Source organism: Peromyscus maniculatus, chromosome 4, assembly GCF_049852395.1.
Source record: "Peromyscus maniculatus bairdii isolate BWxNUB_F1_BW_parent chromosome 4, HU_Pman_BW_mat_3.1, whole genome shotgun sequence".
In the NCBI taxonomy this organism is placed as follows: Eukaryota; Metazoa; Chordata; class Mammalia; order Rodentia; family Cricetidae; genus Peromyscus; species Peromyscus maniculatus.
The window spans coordinates 11,749,565-11,764,733 of NC_134855.1; positions in this window are offsets into that span (position 1 = coordinate 11,749,565).

Sequence of the window (15,169 nt, forward strand, 5' to 3'; positions counted from 1 at the left end):
GGCCCCCTGGCAACAAATGTGAGGCTCTTCCTGCCCAGACAAGGCAAGGAACTGGCCCAAACCACACTTGGTGTGGGGTGAGGGTGGGGTGGAGGGAGGGAGGGCATCCTGCACCTCTCAGGTTAGGAGATAAAGTGTGAAGGCAGGGGATGGGTCCATGGGTACTCTGTGCCTACTTGCACTCCTGCGCATGTGTACATACAGCCCCCCCCCCCCCACAGACACACAGACCTGCTTTGCATGTGTCTTGTTTGCTAAACAAAACCAAGACAATATCAGGGTTTCAGCCACTTCTGCAGTGTGTGTGTTGAGGGGGGTGCGGGGGAACAGAGACAGGGAAGCAGGTGAACACCTTCCTCCAGATTAGCTGAGGTTGAGGGTGGGGGAGTCAGTTTGCTCCTCCATTGAGAGCCTCCATAGCAGGAGGAGAAGGGACCACAACAGCCTGAGAGTAGTGAGTGGGCTGGCCCTCCATTTCATATCACAGACCAAGGTGGGTGTGGGCACAGGTACCAGCGCCCAGACTGGGAAGACTTTATGGCCCAGGCTGGGCTGGCATGGCTCCATGCCCAGAGATGAGTGGGGCTATGCAGGACAGGTTCCCCATGGGCAGCAGCCCAGGAGCTGAGGAAGCGTGGAGGCACCTGACAGACGGGCCTGTGACGTGTCCTGGGGGAGCATGGCTAGCTACAGAGTCTCCAGTGTCCATCACGACACCTCCTGCTGAGGGAGGCTGATTCCGTGGGTGCGGTGGGGCACCGCCCATTTGCTGGAATTTGAGGGAAGTGCAAGACCCTTGTTCTCTACTTCTGTCGGTGCCTCTTAGCTTCCTATCTGGCTAGACACTCCCACCACTAGTGTCACTGCATGAACTGAGAGACGCCGCCCAGCCCTGTAAAAATCACCTGTCACTTCCATTTGCCACAGACCCAGAGATGGCGGCTCTCACTCGAGGCCACACAGACAGTTAGCAGCCATGTCAGAATCCAGCTTGCCAAGCCAAATCCTACAGCTCCGCCTCCCAGCTTTGGGAGCCCCATTTATATAGAACATGGTACAGTGTGGGCTCAGGACTTGTAGGCTGTGGTAGGTGGATATAGGGGGTTGGGGGTGGGATTGCCAGCCCTAACTCCTCTGTGGAGGGTAGAGTAGGGAGGGAGGGGGGAAAATGTACCAGAGTGGTGCTGGTGAGTCCCCTACAAAGTGAAAACCAGGCTCTGCTGGGCCCTGAGCACTCCAGAAGAACAGCAGGTCTTCTACATCACATGCATGGCCCTCCCTCCGTGGGAGCACACTCTTCTTTCCCTCTCATAATTTATGTCCAAGTTCAGGGACCCCAGAAAAAAGTTTTCAAACTCTGATTACCCCTTGAGCCTTATTCCACTCCTAGGGAGGTAATCAAGATATGAGTGGGTGTAGAGCATGAGTACATCCTGTCCGTAAAGAAGGAAAGCGCATCCCCAGTGCCCATGAGGACCTGTTGGCCACATGGCTGGTGGCACATCTGTACACGGTCTGAAAAGGGTGAGTGTGCTGTGTAAGATTTGGTCTGACGGGGCATCTATACAGCTGCTCGGACACAGGAGAACACCAGAGCAGCATGGCTGTTTGTCTGGTAGCCCTCATGCTCGCGGCCTCTGAGTCTGCCAACCAAGGACAGGAAATTTATGGGGGATAAAGAGCCCGAACTAACCATACCCAAGCATTTTCTCACTCTTTTTTTAAAAAAAGATTTATTTACTCTTATTTTACGTGTATGTGCCTGCGTGACTTTATGTGTACCACATGTGTGCAGGTGCCTGCAGATGCCGGAGAGGACACTGGAGTCCCTGGAACCGGAACTACAGATGGTTATGAGCTCACCATGTGGGTGCTGGGACTTGAACCTGGGTCCTCTGCAGGAACAGCAAGTGCTTTTAATTGCTGGGCCGCCTCTCCCATCCCTCTTTCCCGTTATTTCTCATTACTCCTGAACAATACAATGTAACAGTCACTTGCTTACATAGCACTTGCACTGTGTTAGGGGTTATAAAGTCATGAAGCAATGGCTTAAAGTCTGAAAGTTGGAAAAAGAAACCTAGAGTATGCGTAAAGGTGTGGGGGGGCTATTTGCAAATACCAGACCATAGCACATACCTGTAATCCCAGCTCTCAGGAGACAGAGGTCAGAGGGTCAGAAGTACAAGCTACACAGAGGGTTCAAAGTCAGCCCCCAGTATGAAAGATCTTAATCTCAAAAGAACAAACAACAAAATAAAGCCACAAATAAATACTGGGTCATTTTATATGAGATGAGTATCCATGGTGACTCCAAAACCAATTCTCTGCTGACACTCAGGGCCCATTGAATATTTTACAAAGGCAAGCCTTGAAGAAGGTCCATAAGGTATTGTTAGTTCAGGTTTCTGGGGGCTGGCAAAGAGGGGTGACCTCATTCTTCTGCTGTTTGTCAGAGAACCTTGGACTTAGGGTATGTGTATGCCCAAGAAATGGAAGAGAAAATAAACTTGCGGAATTAACACCTTCCCAAAGGAAGTTATTTCAAGTGAAAAGTGGTTTAAAAATCAGTACACACAGGCTGGAAAGTTGGCCAGCAGCTCAAAGCAAGTACTGCTTTTGAAGTGGGCCTAAGTTTGATTGCCAGCTCCCATGTTAAGCGGCTCACAATCCCATCACTCCAGCTCCAGGGAATCTGATGCCTCTGACCTCTGCAAGGCACCTGCATGTACTCTCTCTGACACTGACCAAAACACACATATACATATTTTTTTTTAAAAAAATCAATATACAGGACTGGGAAGATGGTTCAATGGTTAAGAACACTGTCTGCTTGCTATTCCAGAAGAGCCAGGTATAATTCTCAGTGCCTACATGGTGGCTCACAACCATCTATAACTGGAGTTCCAGAGCCTCCAAAAGCACTAGGCACACACGTAGTGCACAGACACATAGACAGACAAAGCACCCACACCCATAAAATAGATAAATGAATTTTTTGAAACTCATAAAAAAATAAGCACATGCCTTATGATACTATTCTGTTCACTCTATGCACACGTAGAAGGAGGAAGGATGCAGGGGTGTCCACAGGGGCCCTGCTGAGGGGAAAGGGTGTGCGTACTTTTGTTTTTTTCTGTGTGTGTGATGCGTGTGTGTGTGTGTGTGTGTGTGTGTGTGTGTGTGTGTGCCCAAGCATGCTGTTTTTCTGCAACAGGCATGAATGATAACATTATCATTGGCATTAAAAAAAGAGTCCCGCAGCTCAAATATAACTTGAGCTTTATATTTAAGGTTATATTAATTTGAGGTTTGCCTTTCCGCCCCTTCCCTCCAAACTGCCAGCCTCTCCAGGCTGGGTAGACAGCTCCTTGGGGACAGGTTTCTTTTTGCCTTAGCAATGTGGGCCAGCTTACCCCAGCCTCAGCCCCAGCCTCAGCCCCAGCCCCAGGAGTAACCTTATAGCAAATGCTAGCCCCCATCATTTGGGGCCAATGCCTAGTTGTCCCTGGTAAATTTGGGTCCACAGGAGCCCCTGGATCTTTGACAATTGGGCCGGGACTTACAAGGTAAAGCAGGGCCCTGACTTAGGAACTGAGAGCTGGACGGTGGACTCTTGACTCTTCCCAGGACACACAGCGTTAGTTCTGGAAGGGTGCCACTCCAATGGCTTCCATAGGTCTAGCTGGGGTTGGGCCCTGCCAGGAGCCAGGCAGGGCCTGGGTTCTTGGGAACTGTGACTGCAGAAAGGTAACTGGAGGGAAATCTGAGGCAGGACATGTTCTGACCCAGCCATGCTCAGGTTTGGCCTGATAAGTTTATCAGCTTGTGCCGGCTGCCAACTGTCAGCACGGAGCCTGCAGTGGGCTGGGTGGGAGGACACCCCTGGGTCGATAGCGCCTTCCAAGTGTTATCAGGGGCATGGTGGCCCAGAGCGCGGGAAAAGGGGGGACAGAGAGAAAGACAGACTTCTAACCACTTGACCCAAAGACAAGCGCTGGGAGGGAAAAGGGGGCCTCTGAGGTTCCTGGGGCCCTGACTACTGCAACACCAGCAGACACAGCTGAGAATCAGTTCCAGACAGGCACAGGCTGAGGACCTTGTCCCAGGCATCCAGCGGGGGAACAGGTCTGCTGTGTTCTTGTGCAGTTTCTAGAGCAAAAAATTCTATTCTCTAGAAGGTTCCTATGGCCCAGAACACGTGAGGAAAAGCATGTGGGGAGCACAGAACAGTGAGGCCACTTCTCCATTTTCTTTCCCATGCCACCCTCTCTCTCTCTGCCCCAAGGTCTGAGGTAACAGTTGGACTCACTTTACAGTTAGCAAGGCCACTCGACTGTCCAGTCCAGTGCTTGTCCCAGTCCAGGAGGGCACAACCTTGCCGACGTGCTCATCACTGCCCAGGAATCAAGACACTGAGCTTCAGAGTGAGAGGAGATGAGTGAGGAGGAAGACAAGGGCCCCAGAGATCAGGAGGCAGAGGACGGGGAAGCAGGGTCCTGGGAGATGTCCCAGGACCTCCAGTGCTTTGGGACCTACAGGAAAAAGACATTTGGGGTGACATCACTCTTAGAGCTCAGCACAGCCACACGCCGCCTGATTCCCTGCCAATGCAAGCCATCCATGGAGAGAGTCACATATGTCAGTTCCCACAGGGTTAGCTTTGAGTGTGTATATTTTTTATGTCCTTTTCTCTACTTTCTTCTGGGGTTTCCATGGTGTCTACAACAGCAGGTGTCGAGAGGTATCCAGGGAAGAGAGATGATGCATTCTTTTGTTTTAAATGAGAGAGACGAGGTTGAAGGGTGTAGCTCATTTGGGACTGTGCTTGCTCAGCATGCACAAAGCCCTAAGTTTGATCCCAGCATGGTGGTGCTCCCAGTGTTTGGGAAGCAGAGCCGGAGGATCAGGAATTCAACGTCATCCTCAACTACATAGTGAGTGTGAGCACCTGGGCTGCATGAGACCCTGTCTTAAATAAATACTAAACAGTAAAGAAGGGAAGGGGGAGGAGGCAATAAAAGGAAAGACAGAAGAGGGGAGAGAGAAAAAGGCTCCTACTGTGTTTCCCTGCCTGTTGGGAAGAGGGGTGGTGGGCTGGGCCTTCCAAGCCAGGACCGGTCTGTATCTGCAGGTCTCCCCTTCTGCCTAATCGAGGCCGAAGCAGGTGCCCAGGGTAACTGCAGGGCTTCAAACTCTTGATCGTCCTGCAATGTGTCCAGTAGGGTCATATGTGAGAGCTGCATCCAGGACCCTTGCAAAAGCACAATGATGGTCCCACTGAGTCAAATGCCATTCACTCAGATCCGCCACAGATCTGTCATTCACCAGACAGCCTTCTAGGGAGAAAGGCCAGGTTCTTGGGGTGCCAGCTAACAATCTCATCTTCTCCCCAGTGGGCACAGAATAAACCGAGCTGATAGAAGAGGTGCAGTGTGAGGTGAGGGTGGTGATGGCCAGGGGGGAGTCCCCAAGTCAAGGAGTGGCCTGAGGAGGCCTCACCAACAGCTCCCTGGACATGGGTGTGGTATGGGGGCTAAGGCTTGCTGGCTGCTGCAGTGGCTGGGGTGGCTTAGTCAGAAGTTTCCTCACCTTTACCATTTCTAGAATTCTGAACCTTCCACCTGCCTCCCCAGCAACCCATAGACTGCCTTTTGTCATTTTCTTCGTCCTTTTTTGAAAGCATGGTCCTGCTATGCCATCCAGGCTGGCTTCAAACTCTTGACTGTCCTGCCTCAGCCTACTGAGTGCTGGGGTGATGGCTGAGCACCACCATGCCCAGACCCTTCTCTCAATTCTTGAACAAGGGAATGAAGGGTGGGGGTGCCAATAGTGGGGAAGAAACCATGCCACGGAGACACCGTTTGAAGACTGGGACAATAGAAAAGTGACATTTGATATGTGTCTGCTGCTCAACTCCTGCCTGGCATCGCTGATAACAAGCTAATATCAAATAGTCCTCGGGAACTCACACAGCACCAGACAATGGAACAAGAAATGTATTTAACAATTTTGAAGGATGCTATTATTACTCCCACTTCCCAAACTCAGGCCAGAGAGATTGAACCACTCCCTGGTGGGGCAGTAGACGATATACCATAGCCAGCTCTTACCAATTCCCCTGGTGCTCGGCCTCTGCTCTTTCTTTCCCCTCTACCCCAGTGGCCCTTCCCATCCCATCATATTTCTCTCTCCTAACCACCCTACAACAGCTCAGACGCCATGCTTCCTCAGCAGCGCCCTCCCTTCTGCCATTTGTGCCATGATTTCAGCCCCTCCCGTGAGACAGTAGGGCACAGTACACGTGGTTGTCAGTATTATCCTTAGGGACAACTCTGGTTTGGGGACACAGGCTCAACCTTCCAAGCCAGGCTGGGGCATAGGTGGCACCCTGCCACTGTGTGATGATTCCAGCTGTGACACACTCCTTGCCAAACCCTGCCACCAGCTGCAGCCACAGACGCCAGGCAGAAGCTTGGAGCTATTTCTGCCAAGGGTGACTTAGAACTTCCTCCCGGATCTCTTAAAAATAGAGGGGTTATCATGGCCCTCAGACCCCTTCCTCTGCGTGGGGGATTCTGACATGATTTCTGGGGAAGGCCTGGGCCCCTGGCCTCTCTGGGCCACACAAGGACTTATCTCTGAGCTCAGTTGGGCAGCAGGAAGGGACCTAAGCGACCACTGTGGGCAGGCTCTTCCTGTCCCCAAAGTCCCTTTTGGGAGCAGCAGGGGATGTGGCCACAGACTCGGGGGTGTCAGTCACCCCCCTTCCTCAGGGCAGTGGTTGCACCCTGGCCTTCAGGGAATCAGAAATAAACCAGGTGGAGATGTCCTGGGGAAGCCCCCGCTGCTACCCCACTGGACCCCCCTGTCTGCCCTTTCCCTGTGCCCAGCACAGCCCCTAAATCTGTGTGTGGTCCACTCAGCTGCCAGTTTCTGGAGTGGTTGGAGGACCGGGCATTAGAAGCCAGGTCATATCACTCTGCAGAAAGTGGACAGGGGGAAAAGTAGAGGAGGATGGGACACGGGCAGGGGACACCTTTCTTAGCCACCGGCTCTACTCTGCTGCAGACAGGAGACCCAGCAGCCTGCTGTCCCCTTGAGCATTTGCTGGCATCAGGCAGGTCCCAGACCTTTAGAGAACGGTTCCCCTAAGAGTTGGAGGAGAGACCCTAAGACTCAGTTTCTGCTCTGGGTTGCTCTCTGTGAGGCAAGACCTGGGGGTGAAAGATATTTGGGGGGGGCCTCTGAGGGACCGAGGGATACTAAGGCCAGCCAGCCCCAAGAGTCAGGGACTTGTTTCTGGAGGATGCACAGAGGAATTTGATGTTAAAATAAAGAGGATGGCCTTCAGTAGAGAAGACAGGTGCAGAGGCTGGCTGCAGAGATCAGGCCCTTCTGTCTGCACTGGCTGTTCCCACCTGCTGAGAGGCCTGGCTGGAGAGCACTACCCTGCCTGGGCTTCCTGCAGTCCATGTGTATAATACCAAAAGTGACCGAGTGTATCCCACTGTGACCACTGTCACTGTCCAGACAACCACAGGATTCACAGAAGCTTAGCTGGCATCCATGGCCCCCTGAGGCCTGGGCCCTGCCCTAGGTTCCTCGGAAGGGAAAGTTCAGGATTCTGGGCTCAGCCTCTTCAGGGCAGCTCTACCGAAGACGTCAATCTTAGCTGGAAACTGTCAGTTCTGGGTTTCCTCCCGCTGACTCCCCAGCACCCCTTAGCCCAGCCTCAGACTTATCAGAGCCCTCCAGCTGCCTAGACCCCCAACCCCCTGCAACCACCTCCCCAGCATGACTCAGCAAATCTTCCCTCCGTGGGGAGAAAACAAGGATGAAAAATCACAATGTCAGATTACAAAGCCCCAACTGTACGACAGGCCCCTGGCTGAGAGATAAGGGTCTGCCCCAGGCCCCCAAACCCCAGTGCAGATAAACCCTCTCCCAGCACCCCTGGGCTGCTGCAGGTACAGGCTGAGACATCTGGGAGTGGAGGCAGAGCAGTGGGGTGGCCCTTGGTGACCCTGCCAGCAGCTGAAAGAGTCCAAGACTCTGTCATTGCCCAGCTAGCTGGGCAAAGAGGAAGCCGGGCAGCCAGCTCCGGTGTTGCCATCCACCCTCTTCCACAGAGCAAGAAAGAGAAGGGCGGGGGCCTTTTTAGAAAGTTCGTAAGGAGGGTACCCCACAAATGCCCTCCGCAGATAGGGTGTGGGTGTCCAGTACCAGCTCAGCCTGCAAACTTCTTTCTGCAGGACGTGCATCGCTCCCTCCCAGGGCAGCTTAGCGGCTGCTGTGTTGAAGAAGTGAGGGCCTGGCCTCGGGAGCCAGGCGGGGAGCCTGCAGGCTGAGAGAGCCATTCCCAGCCTGGAGACGTTGGGGAGGGGGTCTTTGGAGGATGAGGTGAGGCTGAAGGTGGCTCTGAGTTCAGCTGTGGAAGCCCTGGAGACCTCTGGGGGATTTCTGGCTTTCCAAGCTAGAGTGAGCAAGACTCAGGAGACCCTCTGATCCTGAGAGGAGGCTGGGCAGAGGCAGACTTCCAGCTGTCCTCTACCAGTGGGAGAGCTGGGAATGACAGACTGGAAGCTGGACTCTATGCTGGCCTCTGTCACCCTAAGGCTCATTTCAAAATGAGGGATGTGTCCTGGGAGCCAAGGTGCCCACAGCAACAAGCCGTGACCCCGGGCTCTGGCCTCTGTTTCCTGGGCTTTTGGGTTCAGTGACTGCTGGAATGAAGGTTGCTCGGGGATGAAGCCCAGCACAAGGCTTGTGTACAGGGTACAAGACCCACTTGTCCAGTGTCCTAAGTCTCAGGACTCTGCTGCTCTGTCTGGGGAAGCTTGCCCAGGTCGTATTCCAGTACACGGAAGATGGCAGAGCACCCACCAGGCTTGGCTCGGTTTCCAGGCATATGTCAGATCCTACAGACCTGAGCTCCCCAAATCTCTGCCATGGCTTCTACTTCTGGGTTTGCATCTTCTGGACCTGTAGAAGGGAAAGAGCTGGTCAAGACAAGGTCTCTAGATCTTCAGTGTATAACTGCAAAACACAAAATGCTGGGCTGGAGAGATGTGTAAGCATTCAAGAGCACTTCTTGCTCTTGCAGAGGACCCAGGTTTGATTCCCAGCACCCACATGGAAATTCTTAATCATCTGTAGCTCCTATCCCGGAGGATCTGACGCCCTCTTCTGGCCTCTGCAAGCATTGCATGCACATGGTGAACAGGCATACATGCAAGTCAACACCCATACACATAAACTTTTACCTGACAGTGGTGGCACAGGCCTTTAATCCCAGCACTTGGAAGGCAGAGGCAGGAGGATCTCTGTGAGTCTGAGGCCAACCTGGTCTACTGAGTGAGTTCCAGGACAAGCCCCAAAGCTACACAGAAAAAAACAAGAAAAAGAAAAGAGAAAAGAAAAATCTTAAGAACCAGCCTAGCTCCCTACAGCTCATATCCAGGTAGAAAACAGAGCAGATCCTACTGGATGGATGGAGGGCCCACATCCCTGTTCCGGGTAGAAGCTGTAAGGCACCCGCAGGCTGTGGGTGGAGAGACTCCTCTTCTAGGAGTGACTTTAAACACCAGAACCCCAGAGTCTTTCTCTCGGGCTGCCTTTGCTTGCCTCTGAGCTGGGAATAATGGTCCCTGTGCCTGGAAGCAGTTTCCTCCATTCTGCCCCTTCTGCATTCCAGACCCATCCCACAGAGAAACTTCTCAGTTATGGACAGTCACAGTCTACAGACACTGTCCTTCTGGGGCTGGTCACAACTGTCCTCGTAATCTCAGCACATGGGAGGCTGAGATCGAGTCAGCCTGGTCCTGTGAGACACAGTTGGGTTTTTGTTTTTGTTTTCTATTTTATGTGCATTGGTGTTTTGCTTTGGAACTGAAGTCACAGAGGGAGCTGTGAGCTGCCATGTGGGTGCTGGGAATTGAACTCAGGTCCTCTGAATAACAGTGCTCTTAACTACTGAGCCATCTCTCCAGCCCCCACAGTTGGGTTTTTTGCTTTGTTAGCTTGTTTTTAAAGGGCATTGGGGTTGGACTGCAGCTCAGTTGGTAGAGAGCTTGTCTAGCAAGTACAAAGACCGTCCTAGTGCCACACATGACAGTGGCATACGCCTGTCATGCCAGCTCTCAGGAGGTGGATGAAAGAAGATTAGAGATTCAAAGTCATCTTGGTTACATAGCAAGCTTGAAGTCAGCCTAGAATACATGAGACCCTTTCCAAGAAAGGGGTGGTACAGGGCAGCTGGAGAGAGGGCTCATACTGCTCTTGCAGATAACCTGAGTTTGACTCCCAGCATCGTAGACAAGTGGCTCACAACTAATTTGCAGCTCCAGTTCCAGGGACTCTGACACCTTTGGCCTCGCTGGGCACAAGCACTCATGTGCACAGACCCATATACACACACAATTTAAAAATAAAGTCTAGAAAAAATTAAAGAGCTATGTGTGCTGCCGTGGAAACACATTCTTGGGAGGCCCCTCCTACATTCCCAGCCTCCAGCAAAGTTTTTTTCAATGGGGGTTGGGGTTTGGGGGCCGTGGAAAGCTGACCCATGCGCCTCCTCACCCCAAGCAGACTTGAGGCTGGTGGTTCGGTAGGAGTGCCTGTGCCTGTATGATCTACCTGCCTATGCTTCAGAGTGCTGCACTGAAGGCGGATTCTCTAACTTTGAACTGCCAAAGGCTTTTTAAACGGAAGACCGAACACCCGAGGGAAACTAAGGGCTGGTGTTCGCTGGGTGGCCCATTCTCCTCCCAGACCCACAGATCCCATCTCCCCACTTCTTTCTTTCCTTTTCTCTTTATCCTGACAGCAGGTGGCCAGCGACCTGAGGAAATCCCTCAGTTATTTGATGCCATAGATTTTGCGAGGTTTTCGGGGCAGCCTCTGGCAGAAGGACCGGATCCCCACTGCACCGCCCACCGCTCCTAGTCTACGCTCTTGGAGCCACGGAGGGAGCACGGCGCCCCCTGGTGGCCGTACTGCCGAGGAGGCTGCAGGGCGTGAACACCCCACAGGTCTCCACTCCAGTCTCTTAGATGGACGCGTTAGCCGCTTCACCAGGGACGCGGATTCCAAGTCTGGTTTGCGCCAAGTTCTAGGAAAATGAAGTCCAGAGAGACCTGGTGGGACGCCATGAGCTCGCCACAGGCCGGGCCTCAGAGAGGCAAGGGCGACAAACCTTCTCAAGGGTTACCCTGAGCTAGAAAAGGAGGGGGCCACAGCAAAGACACCGAGGTCCTAAGTAGGACCTGGAGCCACAGTTAGGAACTTTGCAGTAGGGGACGAATGGATGTCATCCGTAGGTCTTAGGAAGGCTAGAGAGGAATCAGACATGCGCTTTGGGAAAAGAAGGGTCAGGTGCTTGGAGTGGGAAGCTGCAGCAATCATGAGTTCCTGCAAAGGAGAACGGAGTTCCCAAACTGAGGGGAGTGGAGATTGGTAGATGACTTAGGGTTTAAGGCTCTACTGAAGAGGACCTGGGTTGGACTCCCAGCACACACATGGCAGCTCACAACCATCTGATCCGACACCCCCTACAAGGCACCAGGTACACACGTGGTGAACACACATATATGCAGGTGAACACACACACACACAAAATAAAAATATATATTTTAAAACCTGAAGAGAGTGGGGTTTGTCCCTAACCCTGAAAAACCTCTCAAGGTGAACCTCTCAGGAATGAGGCACTACTTCATGCCGCTGAGACCCCTGTGTCCTCACACAGGTCTGGTCTCAGGAACGGAGAGACACAGATTGCTATGTACCCAATGAGGAAATTAAGAAAGATTGACAAATCACAGGCGCACACACCCTTCCACCCAGTGTCTCCCAGATTCCTAGCCCAACCGTGAAACCACACCACAGTGATTCACTACAGCAGTGTTTGTGTTGGGAAAGGCTGGAAACAACCTAAGTGCCCATCCTAGAGGGCTGGCTGAATAAATCATGGCCCAGCATATGGGGAACAGTGTGTGCCTGTTGTAAGAAATGAGGAAGTGTTCTGTGAATTGATTCGGGAGTGATTGATTCCATGATACGTTGCTAAGTAAAAAAAGGAAGGGATGGAGGGAGTGTCCAGTAAGAGACCATTTGTGGTCAACCGAGGGATAGATGAACTTATAGGCCAACGAGTCATACTAGAGCCCCTAGGGAAGTCAGTAAAAGCAGCCATTCATTACCGAAAGAAAGAGTAATAGAGCCAGCTTGTGGGTTAACTTCTCTTTTTGTGGACTGTGGAATGCATATACTATTTTGGTTTTAAATACCCAGGTTTTCTCCAAAGATAGGAACACGAAACTGACCACATTAGTCCCCTACATGTGTCACCTACGAGTGTAAGCACAAGGACCTGAGTTCAAATCTTAGCACCCATGCAAAAACCAAGCACTACACGCACACCTGAACCTCAGCACTGGGGAGGCAGAGACAGGAGGACGACTAAGGCTTGCTGGCCATACAGTGCAGCCTAATCCAGGAGCTCCGGGTTCAGCAAGAGAGGCTCCTGTTTCAAAAAGAACTAAGGGGCTGGAGAGATAGTTAAGAGGGCTGGGTGCTCTTCCTAGGGACCCAGGATGGATTCCTGGCATCCAAGTCATAGCTCACAACCACCAGCAGTTCCATTCCCAGGGGATCCAGCACCCTCTTCTGGCCTCTGTGGTGCACAGCCATTCATGCAGGCAAAACACCTATACACATAAAATAAGGGAAAAGAGATAAATAAATACACTAGGTGGAGGTTTGGCAAGATGTGTCAGTGGGTAAACGCTCTTGCCACTAAGACTGATGACCTGGATTTGATCCTCAGCACCCATGTGGTAGGAGAAAACCAACTCCTAAAAGTTGTCCTTTGACCTCCATATGTATATCACAGTGCGCGCGCACACAGACACACACAAAGATGAACTAACTACCTTGGTGTCTGAAGGAGGGGTCTTCAGGGAGGCTTTGCACTGAGCACTGGGTTTCTGCATCCACTGGGTTTTGAATGAGGAGCAAGAAGTCACCTGGTGTGAATGGATGTAGGAGGCGCTGCACTAGGCAGAGCTGAAAAGCAATCTGAAGCCAGAGAGGGTGAGGGGAGACATGGGAAAGGAAGGATCCAGGGTTTGGGGGTGGAGTGGGCTGATGAGGCAGTGGAAGAGGCTATAGGGAGAGGAATGGGGAGTCTGGGATGGGGGCCAGGGCTCTGGGGCTACCATTCGTGGTAGAGAAGCCTATGAAAGGAGGCTGGGAGGGGCCTGGGAACACAGGCATTGGCTTTTGCTTGAGGATCACTTGACTTCTGTCATCAGTTTGAACAGCACTTATCTCTCATTGACCTGGAACTCTCCATGGACCTGGTGGGCCATTGACACCCAGGGATCCACCTATCTCTACCTCCCCAGTACTGAGATTATAAGTACCACCACCATGCCTGGCTTTTGTATACATGGGTTTTGGGGATTGAACACAGACAAGCACTTTACAGACTAAGCCATTTCCCCAACACAAATCAGGGAATTCTTTTAAGCTAATTGAAATACTCTATATCAGGGCTGGAGAGATGGTTCAGTGGTTAAGAGCACTGGCTGCTCTTACAAAGAAACCAGATTCAGTTCCCAACACCCACATGGTAGCTCACAAACTGTCTGTAACTCTAGTTCCAGGGGATTTAATACCCTCTTCTGACCTCTGCTGCATGCACATAGTGCACAGACACACATGCAGGCAAAACACACACACACACACACACACACACACACACAGGTAGTAGAATATTATTTCAAGTTGTGTTACTTTTGTTTATGTTGCATTTGTTTAACTCTGTGAAGCTGTGTTACTGTGCCTGTCTAAAACACCTGATGGTCTAATAAATAACAGAATGGTCAATAGTGAGGCATGAAAAAGGCTAGGTGGGGCTGGCATGCAGAGAGGATATATAGAGGGAGAAATCTGGGAGGAGAAAAGGAAGAAGTAGCCAGAGAAGGAGGAGGACTCCAAGGGCCAGCCACCCAGCTACACAGAAAGTCGTGGAGTAAGAGTTACAGAAGTAAGAGAATGGAAAAAGCCCCGAGGCTAAAGGTAGCCGGGGATAATTTAAGTTAAAGAAAGCTGGGAAGAAACAAGCCAAGTTAAGGCTGGGCATTCATAATTAAGAATAAGCCTCTGTGTGTGCTTTATTTGGGAGCTGGGTGGTGGGCCCCCAAAAGAGTAAAATCAAAAAACATATATGTCAAATAAAAATAAATAAATAAATAAATGAAATACTTCATATCATGATCAACATGGAACTACATTTATTTCTTTGTAAACTCACTGTACTATACACTTAAACTGGGCATAATTAATTGCTTATGCAATGTATCTCAGAGTTGATACATTACAATAGTAACAAATGGCAAAAGCTCTCATTTGTACAGTATTTGACTTTAATGGACCAAGGATTCATATTATGACTTGTAAAGTAGCCACTAAAAATGTATACAACTATATATTAGAGGAAATATAGAACATAAAATATAAATAGTATAGGGAGCTGGAGAGATGTCTCCACTGTTCAGAACACTTGTTGCTCTTGCAGGTGACCTGGGTTTGGCTCCGAGAAGCCACATGACAGCTCACAACCACCTGTATGTAACTCCTGCTCCAGGGTGATCTGACACCTTGGACCTCCTGGGCACCTTCATTCACATGCACATCACACCCACACCTACACACATGTATAATTTAAAATAATAAAAATAAATCTAAATATATATAATTAGTATAAAGAAGGGAGGAAAGGAGGAAGAAAGGACAGGACAAACAGGAAAAAAACATAAAATGAAAGAGTTGAACTTAAATATATCGAGATTACATTAGATGTAAACGTATTAAATATTCCAGCTAAAAGACAAAGGCTATCCGGGTGGGGAGGGGGGAACACCACTGCTCATAAGAGACAGACTTCAAGTATAAGGACAAAGAGAGCTTGAAAATGGGGAGATGGGAGAAGATATATACATGAAACCACTTTACTAAAACAAATCTCGTTTGGCTAAATCATATAACTCAAACTTTACTAGGAAGTTGAGTCAGGGGGTACATGCTTGTAATCCCTGTACTCAGGAAGGCTGAGGCAGAGTGTGTGAGTTTGACATCAGCTCAGCCTAAGCTCATATAGAAGCACCAG